This window comes from Silene latifolia, chromosome X, assembly GCF_048544455.1.
Source record: "Silene latifolia isolate original U9 population chromosome X, ASM4854445v1, whole genome shotgun sequence".
Lineage (NCBI taxonomy): Eukaryota > Viridiplantae > Streptophyta > Magnoliopsida > Caryophyllales > Caryophyllaceae > Silene > Silene latifolia.
Genome location: NC_133537.1, coordinates 117,253,731 through 117,275,825, shown reverse-complemented (window position 1 = coordinate 117,275,825; position 22,095 = coordinate 117,253,731).

Here is a 22,095-nt window from a genome sequence, read left to right as displayed (position 1 = left end):
TCTTGAGTGCAATTCTGTTTACGATGATACTGAGGATGACCAGGACCCAGATTCGATCGAAATACCTCCCTACGTAGCCAAACAAAATACTACAGGATGGGGAAGGGGGACCAGTAATAGAGGACACCGAACCCATCAACGTAGGAACCGAACTAGAACCCCAAGAACTTAGGATAGGGACTACCTTGAGCTCTACCGAAAGGGCCGATTTCATTGACCTCCTAAACGAGTTCAAAGACGTTTTCGCTTGGTCCTACAAAGACATGCCAGGGATCGACAGGGATATCGCCGAACATAGAATACCGATTAAGCCAGGTTTCAAACCTGTAAAACAGAAGCTTCGACGAATGAGGACAGAAGGGGTTCTCAAGATTAAAGAAGAAGTTGACAAGCAGTTCAAAGCCGGGTTCATCAAAGTTTCCGAGTATTCTGACTGGGTAGCCAACATAGTACCTGTACCCAAAAAGGATGGGAGAATCCTTGTTTGCGTGTATTTTAGGGACTTAAACAAAGCAAGCCCCAAAGACGACTTCCCTCTACCACACATCGACATATTGGTGGACAATACTGCAGACCACGCATTACTATCTTTCATGGATGAGTACGCGGGTTATAACCAAATCAAGATGGCCATAAAAGACATGCATAGGACCGCCTTTGTCACTCAATGGGGAACCTATTGTTATACGGTCATGCCATTTGGATTGATCAACGCCGGAGCTACATATCAACGCACCGCAACTACACTCTTACATGACATGATGCACAAAGAAGTTGAGGTATATGTAGATGACATGATTGTCAAATCCAAGGAAAGAGAGGGGTATATTGCGAACCTTCGCAAATTTTTCACAAGGCTAAGAAAGTACAACATGAGGCTCAATCCTCAGAAATGCACATTCGGAGTAACATCTGGCAAACTCCTGGGATACGTCGTTAGCCAACGAGGTATAGAAATAGACCCTTCCAAGATCAAGGCTCTGATCGAGATGCCACAACCTCAAACAGAAAAAGAAGTCAGAGGCTTCCTGGGAAAAGTGAAATATATAAGTCGATTCATATCGAAACTCACCATGATTTGCGAGCCTATCTTCAAGAAGCTCAAGAAAACAGACCACACCATGTGGGATGATGATTGTCAAAAGGCATTCGACCGAATCAAAGAAATACTGGCTAAACCACCAGTGCTCATGCCACCTCAACGAGATCAACCTCTTGGTTTATATCTCACAGTAACCGAAACAGCCATGGGTGCCATGCTAGCTCAGACCGTAGGAAGTGAAGAAAGGGCTATCTACTACCTTAGTAAGAAGTTCTTGGAGTACGAGTGCAAATACTCACAACTCGAAAAGACGTGCCTCGCTCTTGTGTGGGCGACGAAGAAGCTACTCCTTTCTATTTAACCTACGGCATGGAAGCTGTATAACCAGTCGAGCTAGAAATACCATCCTTGCGTATTCTACTCGAAAGTCAAATCCCAGAAGCCGATTGGAAGAGGTATAGGTATGAAGAACTCATCCTCCTGGATGAACGTAGGCTACGCGCTTTGCATAATGTCCAAACATATCAAGCACGTATCAAACGAGCTTTCAACAAAAGGGTTAAGCCAAGAAACATCAAAGAAGGAGACTTAGTACTCAAATCGGTTAGAGCTCTTCTACTTGTTGACCCACGGGGAAAATTCAAACCTAATTGGGCCGGACCATTTCTAGTCAAATCCATACTTCCAGGGGGTGCGGTTAGAATCATAGACATAGACGGGAATGAGTTTTCCAACCCAACAAACCTCGACCAACTAAAACGGTACTATGCCTAGAATAGGAACAAAAAACGCGCCTCGCGTAACCTCACGTGTCGCTCTTGTGGCACTAAATAAACGGCCCCTGGTCAAGCTGAAATAAGCTAATGTCACTTTGCTCTTGCACTTTGGCAATTTTCGTCATCCTCATATCATCAAATAAACTAAATTCGCACCTTCAGAGTAAGCAAAAAGCTCATGCTTATTTTTCTAAGTTCACTACAAGCTCTTGCTTAGAACAATTATTCTTTTACATTTACTCGAACTACGCGTAAGGGTTTGATTTCATTTTTTTAAGTGAATACGTAGGCAATCCTTCACAGGATACAACCCACTATTTTTTAAAATGTAAATAAAAGGACATTTGCATTGCATTTGGAATTCGACAAGAATAATAAATAGAAAATCACAACAGTTTCACAACTATTTAACCTTTTTTATTTCATTCATTTTATAATAGTAATAATACGCTACATAATAAAAATAGGCTAGGATTCTAAAAACCCCACCTTTTTATTACAATAATAATAATAATAATAAATAATAAATAAATACTCGGGCTATTCTTCCATTTTCCCTTTGCCCTTGTCATTCTTGTCATATTTCTTGTCACAACCTCGAGCCGGACGCTCTTGCGCCACTTCGGACCTAATCACTAACGGTCTTTCTCGAGGCCTAGACTTCCCATTTTTTCCAATCACCATCTCTACGACAGGAGAAGTCTTCGGTTACTTCGAAGGATGAACAACTCGAAACCTGGCTTCTTCCTCTCCCTCAGTCAAATGCTTTTCTTTCTCTTTCTCCACCTCACGCACCTTGTAGTCAACGGGCTCGCGCTTTCTCAGTCTCTCGCGCTCTTTCGGAGTAGTAGCTTTCCTCCATCGCAGATAAGAATCTGACACCCATAAGGCATTCGCAGAAGAGTTCAAGAACCATACATTTCTTTGAGCCCATTTAATGGCCCACTCCCTTCGGCTCTCTGTAGTAAGCGCCACAGCAGTCTGCGGGACGGTGTCAAGCTTCGGGATCGTCTGTTTTAGTCCAACTTGTCTCATCAGCCTTTCCGGGAAAATGCACACCATAAATTCCAAGCCAGGAATGCGCACTGACCGAGTAGGATCCAAAGAAGACACTCCAGTGACAAATTTGAGATGCCACCATGGCACAATCCACCTAATCAACGGGTCATCATCACTCTTCAGTTTGTTCTCCCAATAATTGCAGACTCGGGTGAAATCCACCATGTAAAGCCTTGTCCTCATCGCAATTGAACGAGCATGATAGAAAGGAACATGAACTTGGGGCTCGATCAATCGAAGCCGTTCCATAAGCCAAACCTACCAGAAGCGGGTATTAGACATCGGAAAAAAAAAAAACGAAAAAAAAGAAGGAAAAAAAACGAACAAAAACAAAAAAAAAACAAAAAAACAAAAAAAAGAGAGAAAATGCTCTTTTACCTGTAGAATGACGGGACTTCCCAAATACGGTAGGTCACGGTTAGCTTTCCTATTATCCAAGCCCAAAAGGATCTCTCCTAAGCATAAACAAGCTGGGCTCCTGCGCAGCTCCATTTGCTCAACAAGGCCCAGAAGACGGGGATCACCTCTCAAGTCTTCAACAACATGCCCTTGGAAGACATACACATGCAACAAGCAAAACCCAAATGGATTGCGCCTGGCAACATGAGAAACGGTGGGGTCAGCCCTGTTAATAAATCGGTCAATGAAGTCCAACATTCGCACTCCCTTCGAGGTCACTAAACGGTCCACCTCGAGTTTAGTCAACCCAAGCAAGTCTCTAACTTTGCTCTTGTACCCTTGCGAAGTAGAAGGAATGGCGGGCAAGTGTTTAGGGTCCCACCCACCAATAGCAGCAATTTCTTCAGGAAATGGGCAAATATCTCCTCCAGGGAACGCAAAAACATGGTAATTCGGGTCCCAATAGTCAAGACAAGCATCCAAGAACGGTTTAACAACCTTGATGAGCTTTAAACTCAACAATGATCCAAGATTATAGGTGCCCATATCATATTTCTCCATGTTTGAAAATTCGTTGGTCCATTCCTTTAAGCGAACCTCCAAAGTATTCATGATGAAGGATTATTATTGACAATTTTATGCAATAAGACGAAGAAGAGACGGAAGAATTGTGTGAATAAAAGCTCCATCGACGTCTCTATTTATACTAATTTCTGTTTCCAAAAATCCGCCAGAACAGAACAACTTGGGAACAGGCGCAGCACCTGCTGCGCCTCTTCAAAGGGACGCAGCTCATGCTCCGCCTCTTCCTCAGCTTAACTTCTGTGATTTTTCCGCGTTGGATCTTTCCTAATTCCATGACGAATAATTTCCTATTCCTACGGGATATTATTTTGGTAAATACGTGAAAGTTACCATATTTCGGGTTTCCTAACTTCCGCGGGCACGCTTTCTGACACGTCATCGACATTTTCGTCATTTTCGCACACTTGTACATTTTCATTTTAGGAAATAATTTTCATTTTCATTTCAGGAAATAATTTTCATTTTTATAATTCATTTTAGGAAATAAACTCTAAATTTAAATTTGTTCTATTTATTTTCATTCTTTTAATTATCTCATTTCTAACTTATAGATTTCTATTTTTTTCTTTTTTAGGGGGTAACCCTCCCTACCGTCCGGTCATTTCCGGCAAAATTTTTGCATTTTTGCATTCTTTTGAGTCATTCGTTTTGCGCTAATCAAGGCCATATGTATATATACAAATGTATGTTTTGCAGGATTTCTATGTAAATTTCGGCGGCATGACGGCGTAAACTGTCATCTGCCAAACTTGTTCAAAGCTAACCTGCAGGCACAAGCAACGCAACCCAGCAGCAAAGGCACTCAGGACATCTTATATACAACCAAAAAAGGGAAATGTACAGCAAACTGGGGGCTCGAGCCCCAAAACAAAGTCCAGAATGTTCAAAATGAAGGTACAAATGTGCAAAATACAGCCAACAAACAAAGAAAAACTAAAACAAAACTACTGCTGGTCGCCCTCCAGCTCTGCAACCCACGCCGCAAGAGCGGCAATCTCGGCGTCTCGTGAAGGAAAAGTAGATCTATATACTTAACATATTCATATATGTTTTAATTTAATTTGTCATAAAATTAATAAATGATCTTATGAATGCAAACTTACAAACAAAATAAAGAAGAAACAACCATCCTTACATTGGATTTTCGGTTTTAGGGCACAAGAGAGATCTCCTTCTCTCTTGTTCTTGAGCTTTCCTTTTGGATGAACAAAGACCCAAGTGTAGGATCTCTCCCAAGGATTTATACCCAAAGCTCACTCTTAATTAAAATTAATATTATAAATACTAGTACAATATTAATCTTGTAGAAAAATTGACCCAAAAATATTATAGGACTCTTTAATATTTTCGGTTTTATGGGAGAGGAAGAAGGAAGCTTTTTATCTCTCTAAAACTCAAATTTTAGATGAATGAATGAGTGAATGAACAACAATAACATTATTGTGTATTTAGGTAAAATAATAGGAAAAACCAAAGTGGTTTTCCTCTCTAAAAACCGGATGGAGGAAGGGGGTGGAGGGAGTCAATGCATGCACTTGTTTATCTTCACAATGTAAACTAGGGTTGCATGGCTAGTAAGGGAAGTAATCATTATGTTTACCACTCATATTATAAACACAATATTTAGCCTAATCCGCCTCTTAATTTCGGTACACTTGTGTAAAATGGGATCCATTTTATTTTTTTCAATTTGTCAATATTTCACATGTCACATGTCACATAAAATTGTTATGTATTTTTAACATATTAAAAATCAACGTATTAATAAAAATACGTCATATACAAAATCGACTTTAGTAATTCATAATTACTTGTACCAAAATATTTTACCAATTATAAATCACAACAAATTGTATTTATAATAATTCATTCAAATTTAATTGTTTCCTTAAACAATAATTTCATCTGAATAATGAAACAATTCGATTACTCAGACCGTATCTCATTTAATCATATTATAATGAAATACGTAAATATTACTTTCAAAATCGTCGGTCAATTTTCAAGTAATTTAATTAACTCGCAACGTTATACGATTAATTAAATGATCAATTAAGAGTGTTGCCCTATAGGTATGACCTAGGGGATCAACTGATCACCACCGTCGCACGACAGTAATGTCAAACTCTAGTCAGCCAATCATTACCGATATGTGTGGACCAGTTGACAGTAAAAAAAAATTACTTCCCAATTGTATTCTTTATAATGAGACTTAAACATGTGATCATCATGATCAACAGTCGCGATCGCATTATTGTCGGAGGACACATATTCCAACAATCTCCCACTTGTCCTCGACAAGTGTGCGTCACCAATTCTCTTGTCCTATTACTATCTCCCACTCAATGCAAGGTGTCTTTCAGGTCGTACTTGCAAGTGATCATATCGAGAGTGGTTTCCTCGATCTGGAGAATAACTGATTGACCGGATTTATCCACCATGGATACATTCCGAGCGTGGCCACGCATTTCCAGTTCATTACTCCTCGAGTGGCCCTGAGATATTGTTATAACCCTGACTAGGGGTGGACAATTCCTATCGCACTCATTCCCTTCAACTAGCCACAGCCATCATAACCCAAAATATGCCCATTTGACCCCATTTACGAAGGTCGTAGTAACACAAATCAAAGTTAATCTGAAACTGTGCCATCTTAGGCGAACAGTCTTTAGTCAAAAGAATCGACTCATTTGAATACTATAGTAGCTCTCGCCACGACCAGGCTATATAAATTTGCCAGAACTCTATAAGCGGTCATAAGGCCCGACAAAATGTTCCTAACAGTCTGCCTATGTGATCGACTAGTCATTCTCATATGACTCTATGGCACTTGAACTTGTCATCAATCACATCACACTCTAGTCACTTCGAGACGTCACCTCATGCAAGTGACTATGGGCAAATACAATGCTAATCTGGTTAGATTCAAATCAGTTGAAATGAAGGACAAGGTTTTAAACTCGGGATATTATATGTTTGATAATAAGCCTATGATAGTGAAAGCTTGGACGAGGGATTTAGAGATGAGAAAGGAGGAGGTAAGTTCGGTTCCTGCATGGATTCGGATGCATAACCTACCTCTGAAATTTTGGGGAAAGGGGCTACCTAAAATAACATCGTTGGTAGGAAAGTACATCAAGAGTGATGTAGCTACTGAGGAAAAAACAAGGTTAGGTTATGCAAGAGTGATGGCAGTTCTTATGGTGGATCAAGATTTGCCTGAAAAGGTTAAATTCAAAGATGAAAATGGTAATGTGATTCAAGTTGAGGTAGAATATGAATGGAGGCCAGTTAAATGCAAAAAGTGTATGGGAATGGGGCATTTGGAGGTAGATTGCAGGAGGAATGATAAAAAAAAGGGGCAAAAAGTTCAGATGGTTTGGAGGCCTGTGGTGAAGAAAACTGCTGGACCTACCCCTGCAAATCCTCCTGGGAGTATACAAGGTCCAATTCAGAATATAGAAGTTAGGAATGTTACTCCAATTAAAAGATTAGTCCAAATGCAAAGACAGGACTACAGTGGAGGTGGATACAGTTCTGATTCATTTGGAGCACACTCCTACAAAGAGGTAGTCTCATCTCCTCCTAGAAGAAGTGGTGGTGCAAATGGTAACAGTCCTCAACCAAAAATTTTAAATGGATAAGATAGGATTCTGGAATGTGAGAGGTATGAATAGAGTAGGAAAACAAAAAGCTATAAATTTTTTCTTACAGAATAAAGATATTAGATTGTTTGGTCTCTTAGAAACTAAAATAAAGAGTAGGGCTCTGAAGAAAGTTGTAAATAACTTCAATAATTGGTGCATATCAACTAATAATGGACATCACAATGGTGGGAGAATCTGGATTTTGTGGCAACCTTAAGCTGTTAAGGTACAGTTTATAGAGTATAATGCTCAGTTCATTCATATGAGAGTTGAATCAGTTGAGACTAGAAGCATTTTCTATATGACTATGGTCTATGCTTTCAACTCTATTCATGATAGGGCTCCTTTATGGGATCATCTTAGAAGAATTGCTAGTCAAGTCAGTGGTCCTTGGGCAATTGCTGGTGACTTCAACTGTGTGTTATCTGCTGGAGAGAGGGTAGGAGGTAACACTCCATCAGGTGAGATGGACCCTTTCAGGCACTGTGTAGCAGACTGTGGAGTCATTGACATTGATGCTACAGGGTCTCTGTTTACCTGGAATAACAAACAAAAACCTGAGGAGAGGATATACAGTAGGATTGATAGATTCCTGGTTAATAAGGACTGGTGTGATCACCTCCCTAATCTTTATGCCCATTTCTTGCCTGAGGATCTAATGGATCATACCCCTTGTATTATTAGTAGCTCTAAAAACTCCCAAAGAAATCGCTATTTTAAGTACTTCAACATGTGGGGAGCTGCAAAGGAGTTTCTGCAAACTGTAAGGACTAACTGGGATAAAAGCCTGATGGGGAGTAGAATGTTCAGGCTAGTTAAAAATCTGAAACAGTTGAAACCAGCATTGAAAATTTTGAATAAAGAGGGGTATGCTGATATTGAACATTCAACTAGCAGGCTTCAGAAGCAGGTTCATGATTTGCAGGAACAACTTGGAAGGAATCCCACTGATATTCAGTTACTTACTGCTGAATTTGAGGCATCTCAAGAATTAAAAAAGTTAAGTAGTGCCAGGGAGAGTTTCTTAGCTCAAAAGGCAAAGCAGTTCTGGATGAAGGAAGGGGATAATAATAGTGCCTATTTCCATGGCATCCTCAAAAAAAGAAGGAATGGAAATAGGGTGATATTTATAGAGGACATGAAGGGAAAGATGTGTGACAGTCCAGAACTTGTTCGACAAAGATTCCTGGATTACTATATGCATCTTCTTGGGACAAACCAGACTACAACTAAAATACACAGGAAGATCATTGACCAAGGCCAAAGATGCAGGGATGATCACAGTCCTATTCTTCTGAGACCTGAATCGGGAGGAAATTAGAGCTGCAGTTTTCAGTATTCCTGATAACAAATCACCAGGACCTGATGGATACACAAGCAAGTTCTTTAAAGATGCTTGGAATGAGATTGGAGGGGAGGTGATTAATGCTGTCCAGGATTTTTTCAGAACCAGACAATTACTGAAGCAAGTGAATGCAACAAATGTGACCTTGATCCCCAAATGTGACAGGCCCCAAACTGTGTATCAATTTCGACCTATAGCCTGCTGCAATGTAGTTTATAAGGTTATATCCAAGCTACTATGTGCAAGATTAGCTGAAGTGTTGCCTCAAATCATTGATCCTAATCAGGGAGCTTTCATACAAAATAGAAGCATCCAGGAGAACATTCTTATATGCCAAGATCTAATCAGATGCTATGAAAAGCCTAATGCATCTCCTAGATGTCTATTTAAAATAGATCTCCAAAAAGCTTATGATACTTTGGAGTGGTCATTTGTTGAAAAACTCCTTGAAGAACTTAGATTTCCAGTGGAGTTCCAGGAAATGTTGATGCAATGCATAACAACAGCATCCTTTTCCTTGTCCCTCAATGGAGAAATGTTTGGATATTTCCATGGCAAGAGAGGGCTTAGGCAGGGAGATCCCCTCTCTCCTCTTATCTTCATACTATGCATGGAATACCTGACAAGGACCATTAAGTATGCTGCTGCTAAATTTGAGTTCAAGTTCCATCCTATGTGCAAGCAACTACAACTGGCCAACTTGATGTTTGCAGATGATGTGCTCCTATTCTGCCATGGGGATGCCAAGTCTATTATGCTGATTCTTCAATCTTATTCTACCTTCTCTAAAGCCACTGGACTAAAGATAAGTGCTGCAAAATCCAATGCTTATTTCAGAGGGGTGCCTGATCTACTTAAACAAGATATCCTGAGTGTGTCTGGTTTTGTAGAGGGTAAGCTTCCTCTTAAATATCTTGGAATGCCTATTCAAACCACTAGATTGCAAAGACAAGACTGTGAGTGCTTAGTTGAGAAAATCTGTAGTAGAATTCATGGTTATGGAGCAAAGAAATTCTCATATGCTGGGAGGCTTGTCTTAGTGAAAGCAGTGTTGTCTACCTTACACTCTTATTGGGCATCTTTGTTTGTCCTACCAAAGGGTATCATAGCAAAAGTGGAGGCTGTTTGCAGAAACTTCTTATGGGATAGTAGTGCTGAATACCATAGGGTGCCACTGGTGGCATGGGAAACAGTGTGCAGGCCTAAGTCTGAGGGTGGTCTAGGGCTCAAAAACCTGGAAATGATGAATAAGGCTCTGATAGGCAAGTTGGTTAACTGGATTGCTGAGGATAAGGATACCATATGGGTCAAATGGGTGAAGCACAATCATTTGAAAGGAGTGAACTGGTGGCAGTACCAGCCTGGTGCTCATACAAGTTGGGTTTGGAGGAGAGTTTGCAGGGTTAAACAAGATCTGGTTGCAGCATATATCAATGGGACATGGGACATACAAGGGGTAGGATTCACCACTGCTAGATGTTACCAATGGCTCATGGGATCTCGTCCTAAGGTGAGCTGGGATGGGGTGATATGGAATGAATGGGTAATCCCAAAACATCAATTCATGGGATGGCTCTATGCACATGGAGCTTTCAAAACCAAAGATAAACTGATCAGGTATGGGGTGGATATTGATGATCGTTGCTGGTTGTGTGGACAGGCATCAGAGGATTTGGATCACTTATTTTTGGGTGTGACTACGGTCTCGAGTAGTTCAACACCCGCAACAGAAAAACTGGGTTCTGACTACCGATTGTCGGTGTTCGGATCGTTGTGTACGGATATTGGCACCAAGCTACGAGAGAGGAGTGAAAGCAGGAATGGTATTGGGAGCTATATATCATGTATGGCACCATCGAAATAAGTGTAGGAATGAGGGGATTCTACTGAGACCACAGAAGGTTGCTGCAAACATTGTCGAGGACATGAAGCTGATAGTCCATGGTAAAGACAGGAGAAATATTTCCACTCTAGAAATAGATTGGCTTAAGGATGTTGGATTAATGTAATTGGTATTAGTTGATATGTACCTTTGGAACACTTTTTTTTGATATATATATAATACAACTCACATTTCACCAAAAAAAAAACGGGGTTCAATTGTCTCTACAACCCGTTTGGATGTAACAAAGTACAAGGTGAGTTAATAATAACTCAAACGACAAATGTCGACATCACACTCGGGTAGTCAATACCATATTACAACCTTGTGATGCAAATCGTAAGTGTATAAACACTTGTTGATTGCAATAGAAGTTTAACATGTCATGTGTCCATGTGTTCAAACTTATTATAATCGCATTATCCTTTATATTCATGTTATCACTCATAGCATGATCCTTACCAAGTACACATCAAGGTTCCCGACCTTGGTTTCGGTTCTTTATCTTGAAAGAACTTCCTTATCGATTATCACATAACGAACGAATTTGTGGTGAATGATATAACTTGTACTGATCAAGTACTCCATCCACACACAATGCACTAGGTATATGTTTTGTAGAGTCTTGCAACAACTTGTCAAGATGATTAGCCTAGCACTTCTTACAAGTCCTAGCATATTAGGAAAGATTAGTTTTGAGCAACTTATTCTCTAACTATGTATCTTTCCAAAACTTCTTATTTCTCTTTCTAGCTTGAAGAGTTTTAGGATTCTCATAAATCCTTGCATGTGCTCGGATTTTCTATAATATGTGTAACCTCTTGACACACAATAGAGTATTCCGTCAAACACTGAAATCGCTCATCGGATTCTACTCAAGAATTCATGACGTTTCTATTATGGCTTACCAATGAATCATCATGCTCTTATGCACATGATTCACCATTGGACATGTGCATGATTATTCTAATGGCGGAAACATTAGTAACTTTTAATCATGTTATCAACTATATTTAGGTTCAAGGAACGACCATGACTGCTAATGGCAATTCCATTTTCATTTAAATGAATAACCTATGTGTATGTTGATACGATGTGTATTTCTTAATACTGATCCAATATTTCTTGATGTAATTGGATTCATCATAGTCCTAATTCATCCAGAATTGAAAACTCAAATGCTTCTTTATGAAAGAAGGTATTAGCTCGTCATTCCTAATGAGTGATGAGTTGTAAACATTCAAAGGATGATAGCTCCCACTAAATTCCATGTCTTCACATGATAATTTCTACACTCCCGCTTAATTCCACATGTTTCGAAATTGATTACTTAATCGAAAACATTTCAAAATTGGAATGTATGATGCTTTGCAAAGTTATTAAGTTGAAGCCATATATGTTCCCATCATATCCTTTCAAAATTCCTGTTTCAAAGAGGTCTCATCTTAACCTTATGGAAAGAGATTTCAATCTCTAACTTGATCATGTCATAATGATTCGTAGCAATGTCATTGTTTAAACATAAGTAATATCTAATACACGTCCTTCAAAATATCCCTTTTAGAAGGAGGTTTAACCAATTCATTTTCAAAATGAGGTTAAGTAATGACATCTGCGTGGTTTAAAACTTTGGCTATTGAAGATATCGGTATATCAATCCTTGCAACCTCTAGTCATAAATATCGCTTATTACTAGGATATTACATTGATTCATTTAGGCTCTTAAGTAAATATCAAGGTTGAAACTATTGGTCAAAATTTTCATAAACTAGTCAAAGCTCCTGTTAAGACTTTACATTAGTCATTTTTCTTCCAAAACTTTCTTTTGGTCTCCTCGTGTAGTTATCTTGAGAACATACTCTTATGATTACTTCACTTGGTCTCTTTAGTCATTTAAAACTTACTTGAGACCATAGATCTCATCTATTGAGTATACTATTTAAATAGATATACCTTCATTCAAATCATTCTCTCTTGCGTAGATCTCATTTACACAAGTACACAAATATATCTTGCCTTGTGTGTTGTGTCCTCATTTTTCTCCCACTCTATCTTTAGAATACATACACTATAGATTCAAAGATAGCATATGAGACACAAATAATGAATTTGAAGTATAAGGAGAACTATCTCATAGGTTGACTAATAGATTTAGATTTCATAAGTGTACTTGGTGATTGACATTCCTTTAAGAGAGTTCATAGACTCAAAAATTACTTTGTAAATGATCATACACAAGCCTTAAGCATGTGGACATATAATGAATCCCGTCATTATATTTGTCTATTAGATCACTTTAAGTTATATGTTTCTAAGAATAAGTATTTAAACATGAATTTTAGAACAAAAGGATAAAATGATAAAACGGGTGACTTGGGTTGCAAACCGAGTCACCATTATCCAAAATACAACCCATTATCCAAAATACCTGTCCATGTCGAACACGGAAACTTAAGGTTCTAAAATTCAAAACATGAATAAAATAAGACAATAAAAAGCGAAGCTCCATGAAAGCTATTCCTAGCTCCTTGATGGTTTCTTAAGCTTGCTTTTCTTTTCCTTTGTCTTTGCTTGGTGGAGGCCCTATTTACAATAAAAAGGGAGATACATTATCACAACTTTGTATCACAATACCATAGTTGAATTAGAAACATAAAAGAAAGGATAGTCATTTACCTACTGGAGTAATCTTTCCAAATTTTAATATCACCAAGGTATTTGGAACAATTTCTTTTCTAATGTCCCATACCATTACAATAATGGCATTTATCAAGAGGACCCTTCTTAATTTTTGAAGTGCTAGCTTCACAAGTCCTAGCTTTGGTGAAAGTTGGAGCTTGCTTCTTACCCTTCCTCCCATTCTTCTTGAACTTCCCCTTACTCTTAGTGCTTATGTTAAGCACATCCTTTGGAGGGTTCACATTTAACCCCATGTCCCTCTCGGCTTGCACAAGTTACTTGTGCAATTCTTCAAGAGACACATCCTTGTCTTGCATGTTAAAATTCACCCGGAATTGAACATACGCTTTGACTTTGGACAAGGAGTGTAGAATCCTATCTACAATGAGTTCTTTGGGGATTTCAACCTTTTGAATCTTCAAGGTCTCGACAAGCTCCATAAGTTTGAGCACATGAGGGCTAACCTTTTGGCCCTCTTTGAAGTCGAGATCAAAGAATGCCGCGGCCGCCACATATTGGACGATCCGCGGAGTTTGTGAAAACATTGTCACAAGCTTGGAGTAAATCTCATTAGCATTGCCCATTTTAAAGGCTCTCCTTTGGAGATCCGCCTCCATCGCAAATATCAAGACATTTTTCATTGCGGCGGACTCCTTTTGGTAAGCCTCATATGCTTCCCTAGTGGCGGCGGTCGACCTAGTAGTAGGTTCGGGTGGAGAGGCCTTGGTAAGGTAACGAAGCTTGTCGTCACCTTTGGCGGCTAATTTGAGTTGGGCATCCCAATCGGAGAAATTTGACCCATTCTTTTCAAGTTTACATCGATCCATGAAGGATCGGAGCCATGATGAATTAGCGAGAGGCGTGGCATTTGGAGTTGGTGTTGCCATTTGTTATGAGAAAAAGAAGTGGTCTACAAAACAAAATATAAGGAGTAAAACAAATGTCGTTTTAATAATAATACTCGTAAAAATTTAATTTAAACAAGTTTTAAGCATTTTTCTAGTGACCTCTACCCAACTAGATAAATGATTTCAAGACCCAAATTCATATCAACTTAGGCACGGGATAGCCGATGGAACCCTTATTAATATAACTCGGTGGATTAACGTTTAATCGATTCTACTTTTAGAACTCTTGGTCGATAAAATTACTCTAATGTTTATCTATAGCCCGGAACACATGCGACTACGGTCACGAATACTTCCGTTGAGGTCAATCCAAATTTCGAATAAATGTGTCCATGATCCAAATTCACATTAATTTGGGCACGGGATGGCCGATGAAACCCTCATCAACACGAATTCGGTGGATAGACATTCATCACCCACTTCCCCTACGTAACAAGGTTTGTACCCCGGGATGGCCGAGTGCACTCCCTCGCGAAATAGGTTTTCATGGTTTCTACTATTTGGTAAGGCTATGTCTCAATTTATTGTTTTAGCGAGAGGTCATGTCAATTTATTATCTATCACGTTTTAAGTGAACTAAAGCGGTGAACTACGATAATTGTAATTGACACGGTCGATGAACTCGATTAGATGATGATGCATGTTTTAGTTATGGCGATTTAGCAATGCATGTGACATATAAATAAAATGCAAAACATAAAAATAAATCCTAGTATGGCCTTCCTAAAAATAGAAAACTATTTAACTATTACATATTCGGAAACCAACTCCATTGATCCCTTGAACTTCGGTTGTGGCACGCAACTCGAGGTAACACCGTCTTTATGTATCACCATCTTGAAGAAATCCGTCTTTGGGAACTCCGAAATGAATAAAATTACATAATAAATTACATAATTTCCTATTATACATTTTTAACTAAAATAAAAATAAATCTATTAAATTACAAAACGGTGATACGAGATCATAATAAATTACAACCGAATCGATATTCCCATACATTTCGGGAAATACCAATTAAAACTAAGGCCATACTAAGTAAAAATTACATAATTCAAAAATTACATAAATTAAATTATGACAATCATAAAGAAAATGCAGCAATATAATATGTATGAACATGCCCAATTTTATGCTAAATCGCCTTTAATTAGCCAATATCGTATATTACTCGGTTTTTACGGATTTACGTGATTTCAACATTTTATAATCACAAAAATTACATAAATTCATATTTATGCATAAGTTAATTACCCTAACCTCTTAGGACTCAAAATTTAGTCTTCACTAATTATTTGACCATAATTAACTCATATTTCTAAAATTGTTCATTAATGGACCAAAAAATTACAAAATAAGCTATAAACTTCAAATAAATCACAAAATTTCAAATAAATTCAAAATTTGAAATTTAAACTCATGAACATTCTGGAAAAATACCATGACACTCATAATTTTCAAAACTTAGGTTAAAAATTTCGAAATTTTTCCGAAAAAACAATGTTGCGGTTTATCGGTTTTTTAACAAAATAATCATAAAAACATGAGAAAAAATATATTCATTAACTTTTCAATTTTAGATCTGAAAAAGATAATAAAATGCAACATTGGACGTTTTTCCTTGGTCATAGAGTATGTTTTATCAATATTTCACTAATAAAGTCACTATTCATATACAGAGTAATTCTTGTTTTCTGTGTGGGTTGCAGGAGGAAAATGTGAATCATTTGTTCTTTGAATGTCCTTTTAGCAGATAGTGCAGGGACCTGGTTAGTGACTGGTGCAAGGTTTCCCTTCCCTTGCAAAATTGCATCAATTGGTGGACTGAGTTAAGGCAGACAGCTGCTTGCAGGAAGAAAGTAATTGCTGTCATTTTGTCTGGTTAGGTGTATCATGTATGGCAGTGTAGGAATAGGTGTCGTGTGGAAGATTCTGTTGTTAGGCCTTGTGTTGTTCTAGCAAGTATTCAAAGTGATGTTAAAGTGCGTCTAGGTCAGTGTGATATTCGAAGTAAGAATGCTCTAGCCTTGGCATGGGTAGAGTATCTTAAGGCTTAGATGTGTGACTAATTGGTGTTGGGAGTTTGACTCCAATAGTTTGTATTGTATGGGACTTTATTGATTTCTAATGAGAAACTTACATTTTCCCAAAAAAAAGTCACTATTCATGGCATTTTTCTTCAAAAATCCATAAATCATGCAAAAAGACTTTACTATAGCCTATTATTTTACACACATCTTGTAAAATTGCATGTGACAACATACTAAATTTCTATGACCATATTCGAAATTTATCTCATATTAACCTATTTTTCACTTAAATCCGATTTTAATAATGAAAAATCCATTTTTCGAGCATAAGAAGTCCAAAAATTATGAAAATTTACAGGTTATCTCAACATAATGTATTTGACAACATATCCAAAAATCACTGGAAAATTCGAAGTTTAGCTAATTTTAGTCCGAAAATGACATTTATACTCATAAAATCATATTTTAATGCCATTATTATGTAATATGAACAATAAAAAATCCATAAAATAACCAAAATATCCTAAAAACATTTTAGGACCAGAAATTTTAACATGCATAAATTAATTTCGTGATATATCATAATAACACAAATTTTATAAGTTTTATATGTTAATCTTTATAACTCGGAAAAACTTTTAACATATTTGCATGCAAACAACCATGGCTCTTGATACCGATTGAAGGAAAAGTAGATCTATATACTTAACATATTCATATATGTATTAATTTAATTTGTCATAAAATTAATAAATGATCTTATGCATGCAAACTTACAAACAAAATAAAGAAGAAACAACCATCCTTACATTGGATTTTCGGTTTTAGGGCACAAGAGAGATCTCCTTCTTTCTTGTTCTTGAGCTTTCCTTTTGGATGAACAAAGACCCAAGTGTAGGATCTCTCCCAAGGATTTATACCCAAAGCTCACTCTTAATTAAAATTAATATTATAAATACTAGTACAATATTAATCTTGTAGAAAAATTGACCCAAAAATATTATAGGACTCTTTAATATTTTCGGTTTTATGGGAGAGGAAGAATGAAGCTTTTTATCTCTCTAAAACTCAAATTTTAGATGAATGAATGAGTGAATGAACAACAATAACATTATTGTGTAGGTAAAATAATAGGAAAAACCAAAGTGGTTTTCCTCTCTAAAAACCGGATGGAGGAAGGGGGTGGAGGGAGCCAATGCATGCACTTGTTTATCTTCACAATGTAAACTAGGGTTGCGTGGCTAGTAAGGCAAGTAATCATTATGTTTACCACTCATATTATAAACACAATATTTAGCCTAATCCACCTCTTAATTTCGGTACACTTGTGTAAAATGGGATCCATTTTATTTTTGTCAATTTGTCAATATGTCACATGTCACATAAAATTGTTATGTATTTTTAACATATTAAAAATCAACGTATTAATAAAAATACGTCATATACAAAATCGACTTTAGTAATTCATAATTACTTGTACCAAAATATTTTACCAATTATAAATCAGAACAAATTGTATTTATAATAATTCATTCAAATTTAATTGTTTCCTTATACAATAATTTCATCTGAATAATGAAACAATTCGATTACTCAGACCGTATCTCATTTAATCATATTATAATGAAATACGTAAATATTACTTCCAAAATCGTCCGTCAATTTTCAAGTAATTTAATTAACTCGCAACGTTATACGATTAATTAAATGATCAATTAAGAGTGTTGCCCTATAGGTATGACCTAGGGGATCAACTGATCACCACCGTCGCACGACAGTAATGTCAAACTCTAGTCAGCCAATCATTACCGATATGTGTGGACCAGTTGACAGTAAAAAAAAAAATTACTTCCCAATTGTATTCTTTATAATGAGACTTAAACATGTGATCATCATGATCAACAGTCGTGATCGCATTATTGTCGGAGGACACATATTCCAATATCTCGAACCTCGAGCTCCCTCAACAAGCGGCTGTCTCCTCCCGAGACTGGGTCAACTCTCGCTCCAGCTCGCGGTCCCCCTGTAAACAACAAGATTGGCTCATGTCAATCATTCCAAGCAATCGTTTCAAGAAAAGTTGGAAAATCGAAATTCGAAAATGAAATAGGCACAAGGTTCATACCTGACGGCCTCGACCACCGACAAGTGCCTCGACGGCAGTAGCTCGCAGCCGGTTGGCCACCCTCCATAACGCCACGAACCGAGACGGCACAACCTGCATTTTCAAAAAGAAGTTCTCAATAATTGAATAAACTCAATCAAATGTGTTCTTACACAAAAATCACACAAAATTAGAGGTTTACCCTCCGAATCAGATGCTGCCAGTCGTCCAGGCCAGCATCCGTCACAGCCACGTCAAAGTCGCGTAGCTTGGAGATCGTCGTCCTCCCAGTCGCGTCAGTGTACTCGAGGGTCTCGGGGTACTCTGGGGGCTCGATGTCCGCCGCCTCAACCTCCTGCAAAACCAAATATTTTTCATTAATCGATGATCTTTCATCATAGTTCTCGAAAAATCAAGTAAAGAAGAAGAGTAAATATACTCACCACTACCGGCCAGTACGCCAACCTCCCGTAGAGGAACGTCGAGTAGTCCTCGCCAGGAAGAAGGAGGGCGTCACCACTAGCGCCAGCCAAGTCCGCCTCCCACTCAGCCTCAGAAGGCTCCCTGAACATCGTCTTGGGAGGATCGACAGGAACCGTCAACACGTCCCGATAGCACTGACGAGCCAAACGCTCGCCCAAGTACCACACGGGACCCATCGACGTCCTCAACAGCAGCCGGCTCGAGCTCCTAGGTCGAAGGACCTCAGCCACAAAAGGAGGCGCGTCAGCGTACTCCGCCCAAGGCCTGGGCACCCACTGGGACAAGATAAACAAAGGAATCATTCTCATGATCAATTTAAGAGCAGTATAGAAGCAAATGAACGTAAGTGAAATGCTTACGCTGTCTAGCTGAAGAGCGTTCACGTCCCGCTGGTAGACACCGTGAGAAGAACGCTTGCTCTTCGTCCTGCACATCACCCAATCCCTCACCACGGGATAGGCCTTCTCCAGCGGCTCCGTCCTCTTGGGCGCGAGGCCTGGAAAGTAGGAGTACACCCACGCCTGTAAAGCAAGATAGTCAATAACGATCTTTCGTGATTTGCTAAAGAAAGGAATTGATTTCGGTCTAAATGAAGGTTCATACCTCAAGCAGTAGTCCAGGTCCGACAGCGCCAGGATAAGTCCCTTTCTCCATCAACTCCGGACGAACCATGGCCCTCATGAAGCGGATGAGGACCGCAAAACCAGCAGTGACCCAGTCCCAACGCCCTAGGGAGCTCAGGTCAGAAAGGAAGGGAAGAAGCTTCGTCGATAGCCTCTCTCCCTTGTCTCCGAGGTAAATCGAAGACAGAAACCACCAGAGCCACAAACGGACCCTCTGCTCAGCTGTACAGGGAGGAGGAGCCGTCTCCCTCCCGTCAATCGTCACCAGCGTCGAGATCTTTCCCACAAAGTAGTCTCGAACGTAGGAGCTGGGCACCAAACCTGGCACTGTGACAGCCCTCGGCGACAAGTTTCAGCCAATCAACCTCCTAGCCTCGGCCGAGTCCACCCTCATGGCAGTCTCCGGCCACTCCACAGCCTCAGACCCACACGGCAAACCAGAAATCATGTCGTAGTCCTCCCGAGTGACTCCTACCTCACCAAAAGGCATGTGAAACGTGGAAGTCGTATCCCAGAATCAGTCCAAGAAAGCACGGACTAGGCTAAAGTTAGCCCGCAGCTTCCTCTTCGCGATATCCCTCCAGGCCTGCACCAAGGCACCGAACGCTCCGCACTCGATCATGGCGCGCTCCTCCGCCGACAGTCGCTCGTAGCACTCCATCGCTGTCGTGTAGCCCGAGAACGACCTGATATTCCCGGCCTCCTATTGGGATTTGAAACAAAAGCTATCTTTAGTTTTTTGAATGAAAATTGGAAGAGATATGAACAAATGAACGAAAAGACATGAATAATGAATAGTGAATTCCTATTTACCAAGCTCTTTACCGTCCTGTAGGACAGGTGACCCTCTGCAGCCCACAGCAAGTGCCTACTCTCCCAGGTCTCAGCCCACGCAGGAGCTCCTCTCAGCTGACGACCTCCTCGCCCAACGTTGGCCCGTCTCGGGGCCTCCTCCTCCTCAACAGCCTCCTCCTCATGGATCTCGTCCCCAACAGCCATCACCGCGGCGGTGAAGGCCTGCTCTAAAACCTCCTCAACAGTAGCAACGTCTATCTCCATGGGAGTCCTCCCAGAAGTAGAAGCCTCATCACCTGCAACATTAAAGCAAATTTAGGCCGCGTCACGCGACGACGAGCCTTAATTAAGGGATTTTCGAGCCCTTGTAAGCCCTGAAATCGCTCTTTTCTCGCCATCTTTGGCCATATTCTCACAAACCCGATCACTCATGTGGTAATTTGGGTCAAGTCAAGCCTAATTTGAAGCCTAGTTCCGGGTTCAAGTTGAAATTTCGGCAGCATTTCGTTATAACGGCGATTATGCCCTAGAAAAGTGTCCTGAAAGAGTTGTCACAAACCAAAATTCCGAAATGATAGGAAGTTTACCCATCATCCAAGGATCCCAAATATCAAGTTTCATCGCAAATGGACAATTCTAAGGCTATTTTCGAAGCAATTTACGGTTCAGCTGTGAAACCGTCTCAAATTCACTCAAATGCTCAAAAACTCAACGAATATTTGAAAAAAAATACATGGTTGTGTTCCTTATACTACCAATTATCCGTTTCTAATGCTAAATTCATAAGGCAAATGAATTTGGGGGAAAAGCCCCAAATTTTCGATCAAATTGGGTTGAAAACCCTAATTTTTCGATCCAAAATTAAGCCAATACGGAAGATTAATGCAAGAATGAAGCACATACCTCGATTAGTCATGATTAATTCAAGCTTTTGGATCAAACATTGGCGGAAATGGTGAAGATTTGAGAGAGAAATGCGTGAATTATGTTTCGAACAAATGAACACAAACCCTTCTGATTATCGCGTTTTTACGCAGGAAAAACACTTTGGGGAATAGACGCAGCAGGCGCTGCGCCTCTTCCAAGAGACGCGGCTCTTGCTGCGCCTCTTCCTTGTGTTCCCTCCATACGAGTTTTCAAAAATTCGTTACGAGTTCGTTATTTGTGGGCCCATCCTTGGTGCGCCTCTTCCCCAATGCTATTTTATCCTTTTGATCCGTTTGACGATTTTCTTTTGTTCCGGCCCGCATTTTCTAAGCCAGCAGCAGACTATTATACGTTATTTATTGCTTCCAAGACTTTGCTTATCGCAACGAGCAAGTATTTCTCGACAGGTGTTTCGACACGCCTTCTCTTCATTATCTTGCCCCCAAGCGAGAGTAAGCGGATATACTTTCCCTCTCAAGGCACGGAGATAAAATTCCCGATTACGTTCCCCATACGAGAGTTCACGACCGACATGGAGATCAACCTTGTTTTCTCTCAGCAGTTCCCGCCTGTGTCCTGCTATTCGCAATTATTTCTCGAAGACTACCCAAGCAGTTTTCTCTCAGCAGTTCCCGCCTGTGTCCTGCTACTCACAATTACTTCTCGAAGACTACCCAAGCGGTTTTCTCTCAGCAGTTCCCGCCTGCGTCCTGCTACTCGCCTTATTTAGCTCCCATGATTGACCTTAGTTCCTATGCACCTCCGGAAGCGTCTCCCAAGAAGTTCCAGGTATGGTCTCTTCTTATGGCTG